This window comes from Sapajus apella, unplaced genomic scaffold, assembly GCF_009761245.1.
Source record: "Sapajus apella isolate SASKATOON/1434 unplaced genomic scaffold, GSC_monkey_1.0 scaffold24, whole genome shotgun sequence".
Classification (NCBI taxonomy): Eukaryota; Metazoa; Chordata; class Mammalia; order Primates; family Cebidae; genus Sapajus; species Sapajus apella.
In genome coordinates, this window is record NW_022436964.1 from 14,202,338 (window position 1) to 14,215,932 (window position 13,595).

Below are 13,595 nucleotides of genomic sequence, written 5' to 3' on the forward strand. Positions count from 1 at the left end.
TCTCTCCGTCTCTCCGTCTCTCCGTCTCTCCGTCTCTCCGTCTCTCCCCGTCTCTCCCCGTCTCTCCCCGTCTCTCCCCGTCTCTCCCTGTCTCTCCCCGTCTCTCCCCGTCTCTCCGTCTCTCTCCCCCCCTCCTCCCCGCCCCCCGTGTGTGTGTGTGTGTCCCCATCAGTAAATACTTTGGTCAAATCATTGCAGGTGAGTGAAACGTGTTGAGTAAATGAAACCAGTTGGGAATCAAGCTCTTTTCCTTAAAGGCTGTCACTATTACGCTTTCTTAACCCCAGAGGCAATAAAATGAAGACATCAAGAACAGTAGCTCTGAAATTAGGCTGCCTGTGTCTAACTCTCCTCTCTGGCTCTTCCTAGCTACTTGAACCTGGTCAGGTTTCTGTGCCTCAGGTTTCTCATCTGTAAAATGAGGATAATGGTATATTCCAGGTTGTTTTGAGAATTCAGTTTATTAACACATAAAACCAGTGCCTGGCACAAGCTAAGCATGAAACAAATGCTACTTATCATTGTCTTTCTCCTTTACTAAAGATAAGCCAACAAAGAAAACTCCATCTTCCCTCAAAGAGCTTCCTTTTACTCAGATGCCTGTTTTGTCTCTTACAAGCCAAATAAGAATTTCTTCAGCTGAAGTTAATTCAATTTTTCCTGATTTCTTAAAACTTTCTTCTGGGATTCAAAAAAATGTTATTTCTATCAAGAGGAGATAGTTATCATTCAGGGCAAGAAACTAGAGCAAAGAATAAATTATACACAGACCTCATCTTCTTTTTTATGTGTATGTTCCAAGGCTTTAATTTGGTTTCTCTGCCTCTTTCTAAGAGAGGCCCACCGCTGTAGGCAGTGACTACACTCTGGGAGACAAGTGAAGGTGTAGCCTAGCAACCCAGGTCACATGATATGGGACCTTTGCTAGTTTCCTTCCACCTTAGCGATCTTTGATCTTCATATATGTAGAGAATCTGATTTCTTTCAATGAAAGGTTGGATGGGTTTCATTTTTTCTCTTTTTCCTTTTTGTAAGGTTAGCCAAGAGAAAGGAGAGTAGACTCAAAGTCAGGCAAGCAAGTTTTATTAACCTGCCAGGCAGGCTGCCCTGTAACAATCAGTGGGGGCGGTCCAGAGCTTACAAAACGAGGAATTTATATGGGGTGAGAGGATCATAAGGCAGTTTTAGGACTGCGATAATCTATCAGCCTGTAACAGGCACAGAGATAGTTTGTAAACTTGTGACAGACTTACAATACGTCATCCTGTGACTTTGGTGGTGGCAGTTTTTAAAAAACAAGATTTTACAGGTATATGTAAAACAGGAATTTACAAGTATGGATAACAAACATTGGTTTTTCCTGTCCTCTCCCAAGCTGCCCAAATGGCTGTAATCAGGCTTTGCTTAATTGTAGCAGCTAGATAGGAGTTCAGGAATGCCGCTGCAGAGCAATCAGAGTCGGGGGAGGGGTGGTCAGCCTGCACGGAGGGGGCTTTCTGAGGCAGCTTGTCCCTAACGTTCCAGCCTTTTAATAGGGTAATAGAAGAGAGGCGCCGTGGTCATCTGGCTGCTTCTTGCTGGATAAGGGCAAGAAGTTTTTTTTGGGGGGCGGGGAACTAGATCATAGGGATTGTTGTTCCTGGAGCAGTCGGTATTCTTGAAGCAGCATCATATCTTATATTGTTCCATGGGTGAAAGTTTTAAAACAGTTTTGTAAAAACTGGGTGAGGAATCATAAAAGGCAGGAGCCAAATGCTAGGAGGAGGAAAGGGATTATAGCAGTACCTAGGAGGGGCAATAGTCAGGGCGCCCAGGAGTTGTGGATCCAGGTGAACTGTCTTTAAGTTTTTGTACTTGGTCTTTGAGCTTTTTGGTGGCATCTCATACTAACCCAGATTCATTGAGGTAGAAACAGCATTGTTCATCTAAAAGGAGGCACAGATCTCCTTTCTCAGCAGTGAGGAGGTATAGACCTCTGAGGTTTTGTAGGGTGACTGCTGCTAAAGAGTTTAATTGGTTTTGGAATTGTGTGATAGAGTCTACTACTTCTTCTAGTGATGATTGGAAGTCTCGGGAGAGTGACTGGAAATATGATAATGACGTTCCTAGGCTTTCTGCTCCTAACTCGATACTAGTTGTGACTTCAAGGGCTACTAGTAAGGAAATGACCTGTATTGCTCTTTTTGAATAGCAGGGACAGGGAGTTCTTGGTTAGGAGAGACAAAGTTAATGTTGGGGGTAAGGTAGACTAGGGTGCAAGTACCTGTCCAGTTGGTAGGGAGGCAGAAGTAGGTTGTGAATCTGCAGAGGAAGAAGATGCCTGTGGTGCTAATGCAAGTGGATTGGGAATAGGTGTTGGAGTATGTAGGTCCCTCATTTGGAGGGACTTGTTTCAGCTTTAGCAACCCAGAGTGAGGAGGAGAGAGAGACCCCTTTGAGAACTGTCTGGAGAAGGGGTTTCCATGTGTGAGAGGCAGGAGGGGCTGGGTAAAGAGGCCATTAGCTTCAGGGTAAATGGAATAATCTACTTGGAGTGAAGTATGGGAAGAGGGATGAGAGATGGTTTGAATTGAGCCACAGACAGAGGGAGGGATGGTGCCTACGTGTATGTGTCCATTGGAAGAGGTTACACCTAAGGGGGCTTGGCCAAGTTTTGAGGTGTGGTGGGTTGTGGGACCTTAGATGGCAGGGTGAGGGAGTTTTGCATGGTTGTAATTGTCAGCACATGTGGAAAGAAGTTTGGTAGCTCTGTTAGTGAGAGCAGTGGGATAGTTCCCAGTGAGGGTGAGGGCTCTGTCTGCAAAGGCAGAGCCATTTTGGACAGTATATGAAAAGCGAATGGGAATATGGTGCCAAGGCTGAGAAATTAGGGTGGCTGAGTAGGCAGTAGAGGAAAGGGAAAAACAGGTACAGCAATGGGAAGCAAGTGTAGAGTTAGAGTGCAAACACAAGGACTGAGTGAGACTTGAGAGATCCTTTAAGCCTTGTAGAAGTATGAAGGGACTCTAATGGAGCAGAGGCAGTGGGGCTTACTATTAAAAGAGTTAGGAACTTTCGGAAGAATCAGAATCTGTATCTGGCGGGGAGGAGTTGGTAGAGGCTGTATGGGGAGGTGGCCTCTTCTAGAGGGTCTATGAGGTGGCTGATAGCATCCCATGGCTAGTCAAAATCTCCTTGCAAATGAGCAATGAATAGGTGAATTAAGACCTTTCTACATGTGGGACCAGAGAAATAGGAGAGGACTTCTAATATTTGGTATGCTATGGGGGGAAGGGAGGCTGTTCCTCATCACAAGGACCTTGGCACCTGGAGAAGAAGCAGAGGTGATATATGAAGGAGTTACCGCTCATGGATTTTCCTCAAAGAAGGGTGTAGGGCGGAGTTTGGTTGGACTAAGGAGGGTGCTGGAGAATCAGCAGAGGAGGGCAGTTGGTGGGTCAGTGGGGCTGTTTTTAATCTGGAAAGATGGTACCAAGAGATATGTCCTGAGAGTTTGTCTTCAGTGGGGGTTATTAGAATAATTTGAAAGGGATCTTCCCACTTTGGTTTAAGGCTTGCTGGGTTAAGAGTTTTTAGGAAGACATGCTCTCCTGTTAGGATGGTCCAGTTGGTGGGGCCTTCATAGGGCTTTGGGAGGGCCTGGTCTGCTTGTTCACGGAGGAGATGGTGGATGAGGGAAAGTGTTGGGAGATATCCTCTTAGCTGAGAGTTAGAAGGGGGCCTGTTTTGTAAGAGGAAAGGGAGTCCATACATTAACTCAAATGGGCTGAGGAAGGAGGGTGCTTTTGGGCTGGATCTGATGCAAGCTAGGGCTATGGGCAGAAGGGAGATCCAGGGTTTCTGGACTTCAATAGTGAGTTTGGTTAACTGCGTTTTAATGATCCCATTTGCCCTTTCAGCTTTTCCTGACGGCTGGGGTCAGTATGGGGTATGGAGGCGCCACTGGACGCTGAGGGACTGAGAGACTTGTTGGGTGATTTGGGAGATGAGGCTAGGGCCATTGTCTGATTGTATGGAGTGGGGGAGACCAAATCTAGGGCTGATTTCTGTTAAAAGACTTTGGGAGACTACTGCAGCTGAGGAGGTGGGAAATGCTTTCACCCACCTAGAAAAGGTGTCTATAAGAGTAAGAAGAAACTTAGCTTTCTTAAGAGGAGGCATGTGAGTAAACCCTATTTGCCAGTCTTCCCCTGAAATTGTTTCTCTTAGCTGATGTGTAGGGATAGGAGGAGAGCAGAGGGCCGCTTGGGAGGAAGTGACAGAACATATATGACAGTTTGAGGTTATGTCTTTCAGTGAGGTAAATAGGTTGGGGGAAGAGAAAGGTGAAGGAGAAGGTATAGGGAGCATGCACCAATATGGAAGGACTGGTGAAAGACGTTAGAATTTCTTTGGTTTGTTCTCAGGGGAGGATGAGTTTTTGATCTTTGATTATCCAGTTTCCTTGGAAAGAGGCCCCTTGTTGTAGCAGTGAAGCTTTTTCAGTGGGGCAATATTGGGGTTGGATAGTGGGGGTAATGAGGAGGAGAGGAGTAGGGGCAGAAGAAAGCCTTTTGCTGCCTCATCCGCCTTTCTGTTTCCTCTTGAGATTTCATCTGACCGTGTTTGGTGTCCTTGACAGGGTATAACTCCTGCTTTAGCCAGAAGGTGTGCAGCTTAGAGGAGTTGGGAAATAAGGGGGCTGTTATTGATGGGGGTTCCTTTGGCAGTAAGAAATCCTCTCTATTCTACAAAGAACTAAAACAGATTTACAAGAAAAAAACAAACAAGCCCATTCAAAAGTCGGCAAAGGATATGAACACACACTTTACAAAAGAAGACATACATGAGGCCAACAAACATATGAAAAAATTCTCATCATCACTGGTCATTAGAGAAATGCAAATCAAAACTACATTGAGATACAGTCTCACGCCAGTTAGAACGGCGATCATTAAAAAATCTGCAGACAACAGATGCTGGAGAGGATGTGGAGAAATAGGAACGCTTTTGCACTGTTGGTGGGAGTGTAAGTTAGTTCAACCATTGTGGAAGACAGTGTGGCAATTTCTCAAGGACCTAGAAATAGAAATTCCATTTGACCCAGCAATCCCATTACTGAGTATATATCCAAAGGATTATAAGTTGTTCTACTATAAGGACACATGCACATGAATATTCATTGCAGCACTGCTTACAATAGCAAAGACCTGGAACCAACCCAAATGCCCATCGATGATAGACTGGACAGGGAAAATGTGGCACATATACACCATGGAATATTATGCAGCCATAAAAAACGATGAGTTCGTGTCCTTTGTAGGGATGTGGATGAACCTGGAAACCATCATTCTCAGCAAACTGACCCAAGAACAGAAAATCAAACACCGCATGTTCTCACTCATAGGTGGGTGCTGAACAATGAGAACACATGGACACAGGGAGGGGAGCATCACACACTGGGGTCTGTCAGGGGGAAATAGGGGAGGGACAGTGGAGGGTGGGAAGGTGGGGAGAGATAGCATGGGGAGAAATGCCAGATATAGGTGATGGGGAGGAAGGCAGCAAATCACACTGCCATATATGTACCTATGCAACAATCTTGCATGTTCTTCACATGTACCCCAAAACCTAAAATGCAATTAAAAAAAATCCTCTCTATTGCCAGATGGTGGCATGAGAATGGAGAATGTGATGGGCATATTTGAAGTCAGTAAAAATGTTGACTTGTTTGCCTTTGGAGAAGGTTAGTGCCCTGGTGAGACCTATAAGTTCTGTCTTTTTGAGGAGGTCCCTGGGAGTAGGGGTTTAGCTTCAATTATTCAGTCAAAGGAGAAGACTGCATACCCAGCGATTTTATGGGAGTCAACTGACTTGGAAGAGGAGCCGTCTATAAATAACTGGTCATCAGGATAGGGGAGAGTTTCAGGGGAGATATTAGGGAAATGAGGCTGTAGGTGATCAAGGATTTCAGTACAGGAGTGGGTGGGAGAGAAGGAAGATGCAGGATTGAGGGGAACACTTTTGGAGAGGCAGAACTCAGGAGTTTCAAGAAAGAAGGCATGGAGTAGTTGGATATGAGAAAGAGAGCGTGCTCAGTGCTCAGGAGGAGAGGAGATCTTGTAGATTATGTGGGCTGTGGACTGCAGTGTCTTGACTAAATGTTAGTTTCTTGCTTTCTAAGGCTAGGGTGGTGGCTGCTGCTAGGGCTCTGAAGCAGATCGGCCACCCTCAGAAAGTGTGGTATAGTTGTTTACATAGGTAAGTTATGGGAGTGAAGGAAGGAGGACTTCCTTTTGTTGACCAAGGACACCAAGGGCTGTTCCATGGCCTTTGACTGGTATAGAGAATGAAGGGCTGAGAGATATCAGGCAAGGATAGAGCAAGAGCAGTTACGAGGGTGGCTTTAAGTTTGTGGAAGCTCGGGATTATGTTATGTGAAGGATTTAGGGGCCCATTGAGAGGGCCATTAGCTGCTTCATAGAGGGGGCGGACTAGGAGGGAAAAATTGGGAATCCGTATTCTGAAGAAGCCTGCTAGTGGCTTCTGTGGGTTGGTACTCCCAGGAAGGCTCTTCCTGGGGGATGGCAGTGGCTCCTGGGGGCCTAGTAGGATTTTACCGTTGAAGATCATCCACATGTGCCTGGGCTGTGAGCCACATTCTTTCCTTCTCTTCCAGAGGGAGGATAGAAGAGAGGATAATAGATCATGCCAAGTGAGTTTATAAGACTGGGTGAGATATTTAAATTCTTTGATGTAAGTATCAGGATCAAAGGAGAAGGACCTGAGATGTTTTTCAATTTGAGAAAGATTGGAGAGGAAAAAGGGGACATGGACACGGACGACTCCTTTAGCTCCTGCTGCCTCCTGAAGGGGAAGCAAAGGAGCTGGTTTCTGGGCATGCTGGGCTCAAGAACAGGTAAGGGGTGGAGATGGGGAGGACTTAGAGTCAGAAGCAGGGTATTTGGAGAGAGGGAGGAAAGGGGTAGGGCCAGAGCAGGGGCGTGCGATGGAGGATCATGATGCTCTCGTGCGGGCTTATGATGTGGTCAAGGAGGAGGAAAATTGACGGGGTCAAAGGAAAAGGAGTTGTCGGCTGGGGCTTTGGGGAGTGTGGCAGGAGGTGAGTCATTGGTCGGGGCCATGGGGAGAGTGATAGGGAGAGTCAGGTTTGGAGCAAGCGAGGAGGATTTGGAAAGTAGAATAGTAATGGCAGAGGGAAGGATGGCTACAAAGAATGAAGAAAGCCTCAACATAAGGAATCTCAGACCATTTCCCATTGCAGTGGCAAAAGTTGTCTAAGTCTGTAAGTATACTGAAATCAAAAGTGCCATTTTCCAGCCATTGGAAATCATTGTCTAATTTGTATTGAGGCCAAGCAGTATTACAGTAAAAGATAATCTGTTAAGACGGACTTCTGAATGGAGGCGGAGAGTATTGAGATTATGCAGGAGATACCCAAGAGTATAATTTTGGAAGGGGTAGACTGACAGGCTCCTATAGTGAATGGGGGAGGGAGTTAGAGGAAGAAGAGACTGCCAATTGACAAGAATGGCAGGAGAGGGCATCCCCTGTCCCACAGGCCTTTTCCGGAATAGTGGAGGTAACCACCGAGTCAGATATCCATGAAATGGAGGAACCGGAGGCCTGGTTCTGGGTGTTTGGAGAAGGCAAAGACAGTCAACAGTTCCAAGTAGACAGCAAGAGTCTCTCTTACTCACCCAGCTGAGGCTCTAATGGTGCGTGAAGTTGCCAGCAATAGGAGAGTCTGGGACATCCTCCAGATCTTCAGCAGGTTCAGGAAGGGAAGGGTTGACCCGGAAAGATGTGATAGGAAAGAGAGAGAGAGGAAGAGAAAGAGAGGAAAGAGAAAGAGAGAGAGGAGAGAGAGAGAAGGGGGGAAGGGGGGGAGGGAGAGAGAGAGAGAGAGACAGACAGACAGAAAGACAGACAGAGACAGACAGACCCTTAAGGATGCCCAGCCACAGCCTACCCCTTCCCAGGTTTCAGCACCAAAATGTAAGGTTAGCCGATAGAAAGGAAAGTAGACCCAAAGTCAGGCAAGCAAGTTTTATAACCTGCTGGGCTGCCCCATAACAATCAGAGGGGGCAGCCCTGAGCTTACAAAATGAGGGGTTTATATGGGTTAGGAAGGGCATAAGGAAGTTTTAGGACTGAGATAATCTATCAGCTTATAACAGGCACAGAGATAGTTTGTCAACTTGTGACAGATTTATAACAGCATCTTGTGACTTTTGTGGTGGCAGTTTTAAAAAAACAGGATTTTACAGGTTTGTGTAAAACAGGAATTTACAAGTATGGGTAACAAATATTTGTTTTTCCTGTCCTCCCCCAAGCTACCCAGATGGCTTTAATCAGGCTTTGCTTAATTGTAGCATGTCTGGCAGCCTCGATGTGGTGCCTAGACAGAAGTTCAGAAATGCAGCTGCAGAGCAATCGGAGTGGGGGCAGGGGAAGGTCAGCTTGTACGGAGGGAGATTTCTGAGGCAGCTTGTCCCTAACACTTTTTTTAAAAAATTTAATTTATTTCAGTAGGTGTTTGTGGAACTAGTGGTATTTGGTTACATGAGTAATTTCTTTAGTGTGATTTCTGAAATTTTGGTACACCCATCACCTGACCACCATCCTGCCATTTCCCCAGAGTCCCCAAATAGCTTAGCTTCTACATATGAGTGAGAACATATGATTGGTTTTTCATTCCTGAGTTACTAGAACAGGAGTCTCCAATTCCATCCATGTTGCTGTAAATGACATTATTTAGTTTCTTTTTATGGCTGTGTAGTATCCCAGCCATAAAAAGATACGTGCGTGTGTGTGTGTGTGTGTGTGTGTATATATCACATTTTCTTTAGCCATTGATTGATGGGACTTTGGTCTGATTCCCTATTTTGGCAATTGCAAATTGTGTTGCTATAAGCATGTGTGTCAGAGTATCTTTTTTGTATAATGACTTCTCCTCTCTGCAGATACCTACTAGTGAGATTATTGGGTCAAATGGTAGATCTACTTTTAGTTCTTTAAGGAATCTGATCTCCATAGTGTTTTCCATAGTGCTTGTACTAGCTTACAGTCCCACCAAGAGTGTAACAGTGTTCCATTTTCACTGCATCCATGCCAACATCTATTTTTTTTTAATTTTTTGCTTATGGCCATTCTTGCAGGAATGAGGTAGTATCACGTTGTGATTTTGATTTGCATTTCCCTGATAATTTAGTGATGTTGAACATTTTTCCATATGCCTTTTGGCCATTTGTATATCTTCTTTTGAGAATTACCTATTCATGTCCTTAACCCACTTTTCGGTGGGATTGTTTGTTTTTTCTTGATGATTGGCTTGAGTTCTTTGTAGATTCTGGATACTTGTCCTTTGTTGGATGTATAGATAGTGAAAATTTTCTCTGACACTGTGGGTTGTCTGTTAACTCTGCTGATTATTTCTTTTGCTGTACAGAAGCTTTCTAGTTTAATTAAGTCCCATCCATTTGTTTTGTTTTTGTTGCTTTTGGATTCTTGGTCATGAAGTCTTTGCCTAAGCCAATGTCTAGAAGGGTTTTTCCAGTGTTATCCTCTAGAATCTTTATGGTTTGGGGTCTTAGATTTAAGTCTTTGAGCCATCTTGAGTTGATTTTTGTATAAGGTGAGAGATGAGGATACAGTTTCATTCTTCTACATATAGCTTGCCAATTATCCCAGCACTATTTGTTGAATAGGGTGTCCTTTCCCCATTTCATGTTTTTGTTTTGTCAAAGATTAGTTAGCTGTAAGTATTTGGCTTTATTTCTGGGTCCTCTATTCTATTCCACTGATCAACTTCCCTATTTTTATACTACTATCATGCTGTTTTGGTGACTATGGCCTTAGAGTTTGAAGTTGGGTAATGTGATATTTCCAGATTTTTTTCTTTTTCCTTAGTCTTGCTGTGGCTATGAGGTTTCTTTTTTGGTTCCATATGAATTTTAAGATTGTGTTTTCTAGTTCTGTGAGGAATTATGGTGGTATTTTGATGGCAATTGCATTGAATTTGTAGATTGCTTCTGACAGTATGATCATTTTCATAATATTAATTTTTATTCATAAGTGTGAGATGTGTTTCCATTTGTTTATGTCATCTATGATTTCTTTCAGCAGTGTTTTGTAGTTTTCCTTGTAGAGGTCTTTCATGTCCTTGGTTCAGTATATTCCTAAGTATTTGTATTAGTCTGTTTTCAGGCTGCTGCTAAAGACAAATCTGAGATTGGGTAATTTATTAAGAAAAAGAAGTTTAATTGGCTCACAGTTTTACATGGCTAGGGAGGCCTCACAATCATGATGGAAGACAAGGAAGGGCAAAAGGAGTTCTTACGTGGTGGCAGGCAACAGAGAAAGATAGCCAAGCTAAAGGGGTTTCCGTTAGAAAACAGATCTTGTGAGACTTATTTACTACCATGAAAACAGTATGGGAGAAACCTCCTCCATGATTCAGTTATCTCCCACTGGGTTCCTCCCACAATATGTGGAAAGTATGGGAGCTACAATTCAAGATAAGATTTGGGTGAGGACACAGCCAAACCATATTGGTAATATACAGACAGGCAGATAGATATATTTCTAGCTATTGTGAAAGCAATTGAATTCTTAATCCGATTCTCAGCTTGGTCACTGATGGTGTTTATGTACATTAATTTGTATCCTGAAACTTTGTTAAATTCATTTACCAGTTCTAAAAGCTTGGATCGGTCTCTAAGGTTTTCTAGGTATACAATCATATCATCTGTGAACAGTGACAGTTTGACATTCTCTTTTCCAATTTGGATTCCTTTTCCTTCTTTCTCTTGTCTGATTGCTCTATGACTTCTAGTACTGTGTAAATAGAAGTGGTGACAGTGGGCATCCTTGTCTTATTCCAGTTCTCCGGGGAATGCTTTCAATTTTTTCTTGTTCAGTATAATGTTGGCTCTGGAATTGTCATACATGGCTTTCATTATCTTAAGGTATGTTCCTTCTATGACAATTTTGCTGAAGGCTTAAATCATAAATGGATGCTGGATTTTGTCAAATGTTTTTTCTGTGTCTGTTGAGATGATTATGTGGTTTTTGTTTTTAATTCTGTTTATGTGGTGTAAAACATTTTTCAGGTTACCTATGTTAAACTATCCTTGCATCCCTGATATGAAACCTACTGATCATAGTGGATTATCATTTTGATATGCTGTTGGATTCAATTCTCTAGTATTTTCTTGAGGATTTTTGCATATATGTTCATCAGAGATATTGGCCTGTAGTCTTCTTTTTTTGTTATGTCTTTCCCTCATTTTGTTATTAGCGTGATACTGGCTTTATAGAATGATTTACAGAGGATTCCCTCTTTCACTATCTTTTGGAATAGTGTTGATAGGATTGGTACCAGTTCTTCTCTGAATGTCTGATAGAATTCATCTGTGAACATCTGGTCCTGGACTTTATGTTGGCAGTTTTGTAATTATCATTTCAATCTCACAACTTGTTGTTGGTCTGTTCAGAGATTCTGTATCTTCCTGGTTTAATCTAGGAGGGTTATATGTTTCCAGGAATTTCTCCATCTCCTCTAGCTTTTCTGGTTTATATGCAGAAAAGAGCTCATATTAACCATGAATGATCTTTTGCATTTCTCTGGTATTGATTTTACTATCTCCCATTTCATTTCTAATTGAGCTTATTTGGATCTTCTCTCTTCATTTTTTGGTTAATCTTGCTAGTGGTTTATCGATTTTATTGATCTTTTCAAAGAACCAGCTTTTTGTTTTATTTGCCTTTTGTATTGTTTTGTTGTCTTAATTTCATTTAGCTCTGCTCTGATCTTTGTTACTTCTTTTCTTCTGCTGGGTTTGGGTTTAGAGTGTTCTTGTTTCTCCAGTTCTTTGAGTTATGACGTTAGATTGTCTATTTGTGCTCATTCAGACTTTTTGATGTAGGTATTTTATGCTATGAACCTTCCCCTCAAGGTTTTGATAGGTTGTGTCACTATTACTGTTCAGTCCAAAGAATTTTTCAATTTCCATCTTGATTTTATTCTTGACCCAATAATCATTCAGGAGTAGGTTTCTATAATTTTCATGTATTTGCATGGTTTTGAGGGTTCTTTTCAGAGTTGATTTCTGATTTTATTCCACTGGGCTCTCAGAAAATATTTGATATAGTTTTGATTTTCTTAAATTTACTGTGTTTAATTTGAAAACCTTCACTTTGAGCTGTGAAGTTTTTCCTTCTGCTTGTTCAGTTCTATTGCTGAGAATTTCCAGTGCATTTTGTGTTTCTCTAAGTGTGTCCTTGATTTCTCTAAGTGTGATTGTTTTATGTGTATGCTATTTTACTGAAGAATTTTCCTTTCAAATCTCCTATCACGTTTTTAGTTACTTAAGTTGGAGTTTACCATTCTCTGGTGCCTCCTTGATTAGCTTAATAATTGAACTTCTGAATTATTTTTCTGGCAATTCATAGATTTTTGTTTTGGTTTGGATCCATTGCTAGTGAGCTGGTATGATCTTTTGTGGGTGTTAAAGAACCTTGTTTTTTGTTATATTACCAGAATTCTTTTTCTGCTTCCTTCTCATTTGGGTAGGCTATGTCAGAGGGAAGATCTGGGTCTCAAGGGCTACTGTTCAGATTCTTTTTTCCCATGCAGTTCTCCCTTAAAGTGATATTATCCCTCTTCCCCTAGGGATGGGGCTTCCTGAGAGCCAAACTGCAGTGATTGTTTTTGCTCTTCTGGATCTGGGCACCCAGCAGAGCTGCTGGGCTCTGGGTTGGTATGAGGGAGTGTTTGCAAGGAGTCCTGTGATGTGATTGCCTTTAGGTTTTACAACCTTGGATACCAGCACCTACTCTGATAAAGGTAGCAGGGGAGTGAAGTGGACTCTGTGAGTGTCCTTGGTTGTGTTTTTGTTAAGTGCACTGATTTTGTGTTGGCTGGCCTCTAACCAGGAGGTGGAGCTTTCGAAAGCGCATCAGCTGTGGTCCTATAGGGAGGATGAAAACTTGCCATAGGGACACCTGGTTAAGTATTCACGTTTCTCAGGCAGTGGGCAGGACCATAGAGCTCCCAAGAGATGATGACCTTTGTCTTCAGCTACCAAGGTGGTTAGAGAAAGACCACCAGGTGGGAGCAGGGATAGGAGTGTCTGAGCTCAGCCTCTCATTGGGCAGGGCTTGCTGTGGCTGCTGTACATGTGGTTCCCTGTCCAATCAAGTTATATTCCCAGGGGGATTATGGCTGCCTCTACTGAGTCATAGAGGTCACCAGGGAAGTGAGAGAAAGCCAGCAGTCACAGGCCTCACCCTGCTCCACACAGTCCACAATCCAAAAAGCCAATGTCACTCTCACCATGCCCCCATAACAGCATCAAGTCTATTTCTGGGCAGCCAGTGACCCAGGCTGAGAACTTGCCCCAAACTATGAGCCTACCTGTTGAGAAAGCAAGCAGACTCAGTTTTTCAGCATCACAGGGAGCCTGCAGCAGTGATCCAATTCCTTCAAAGGGTCCGGATTCTCTCAGCTTTCCTGATATGTTCCTGACGTAGTTCTTGGAGCAAAAGTTCATGATGTGAGTCTCCACACACTGCTCTATTTGTCCAAGCAG

At 43.1% G+C, this 13,595-nt stretch overlaps 1 protein-coding gene and 1 pseudogene across 20 annotated transcripts in view; one reads left to right on the top strand and one right to left on the bottom strand.

The window, feature by feature from the left end:
- LOC116559695 overlaps window positions 1-1,263 on the bottom strand; it is a 5,781-nt pseudogene extending 4,518 nt beyond the window's left edge.
- The window catches only part of TRPM3 (transient receptor potential cation channel subfamily M member 3), a 921,715-nt gene that overhangs the window by 769,038 nt on the left and 139,082 nt on the right, over window positions 1-13,595 (top strand). The window lies entirely within an intron of this gene.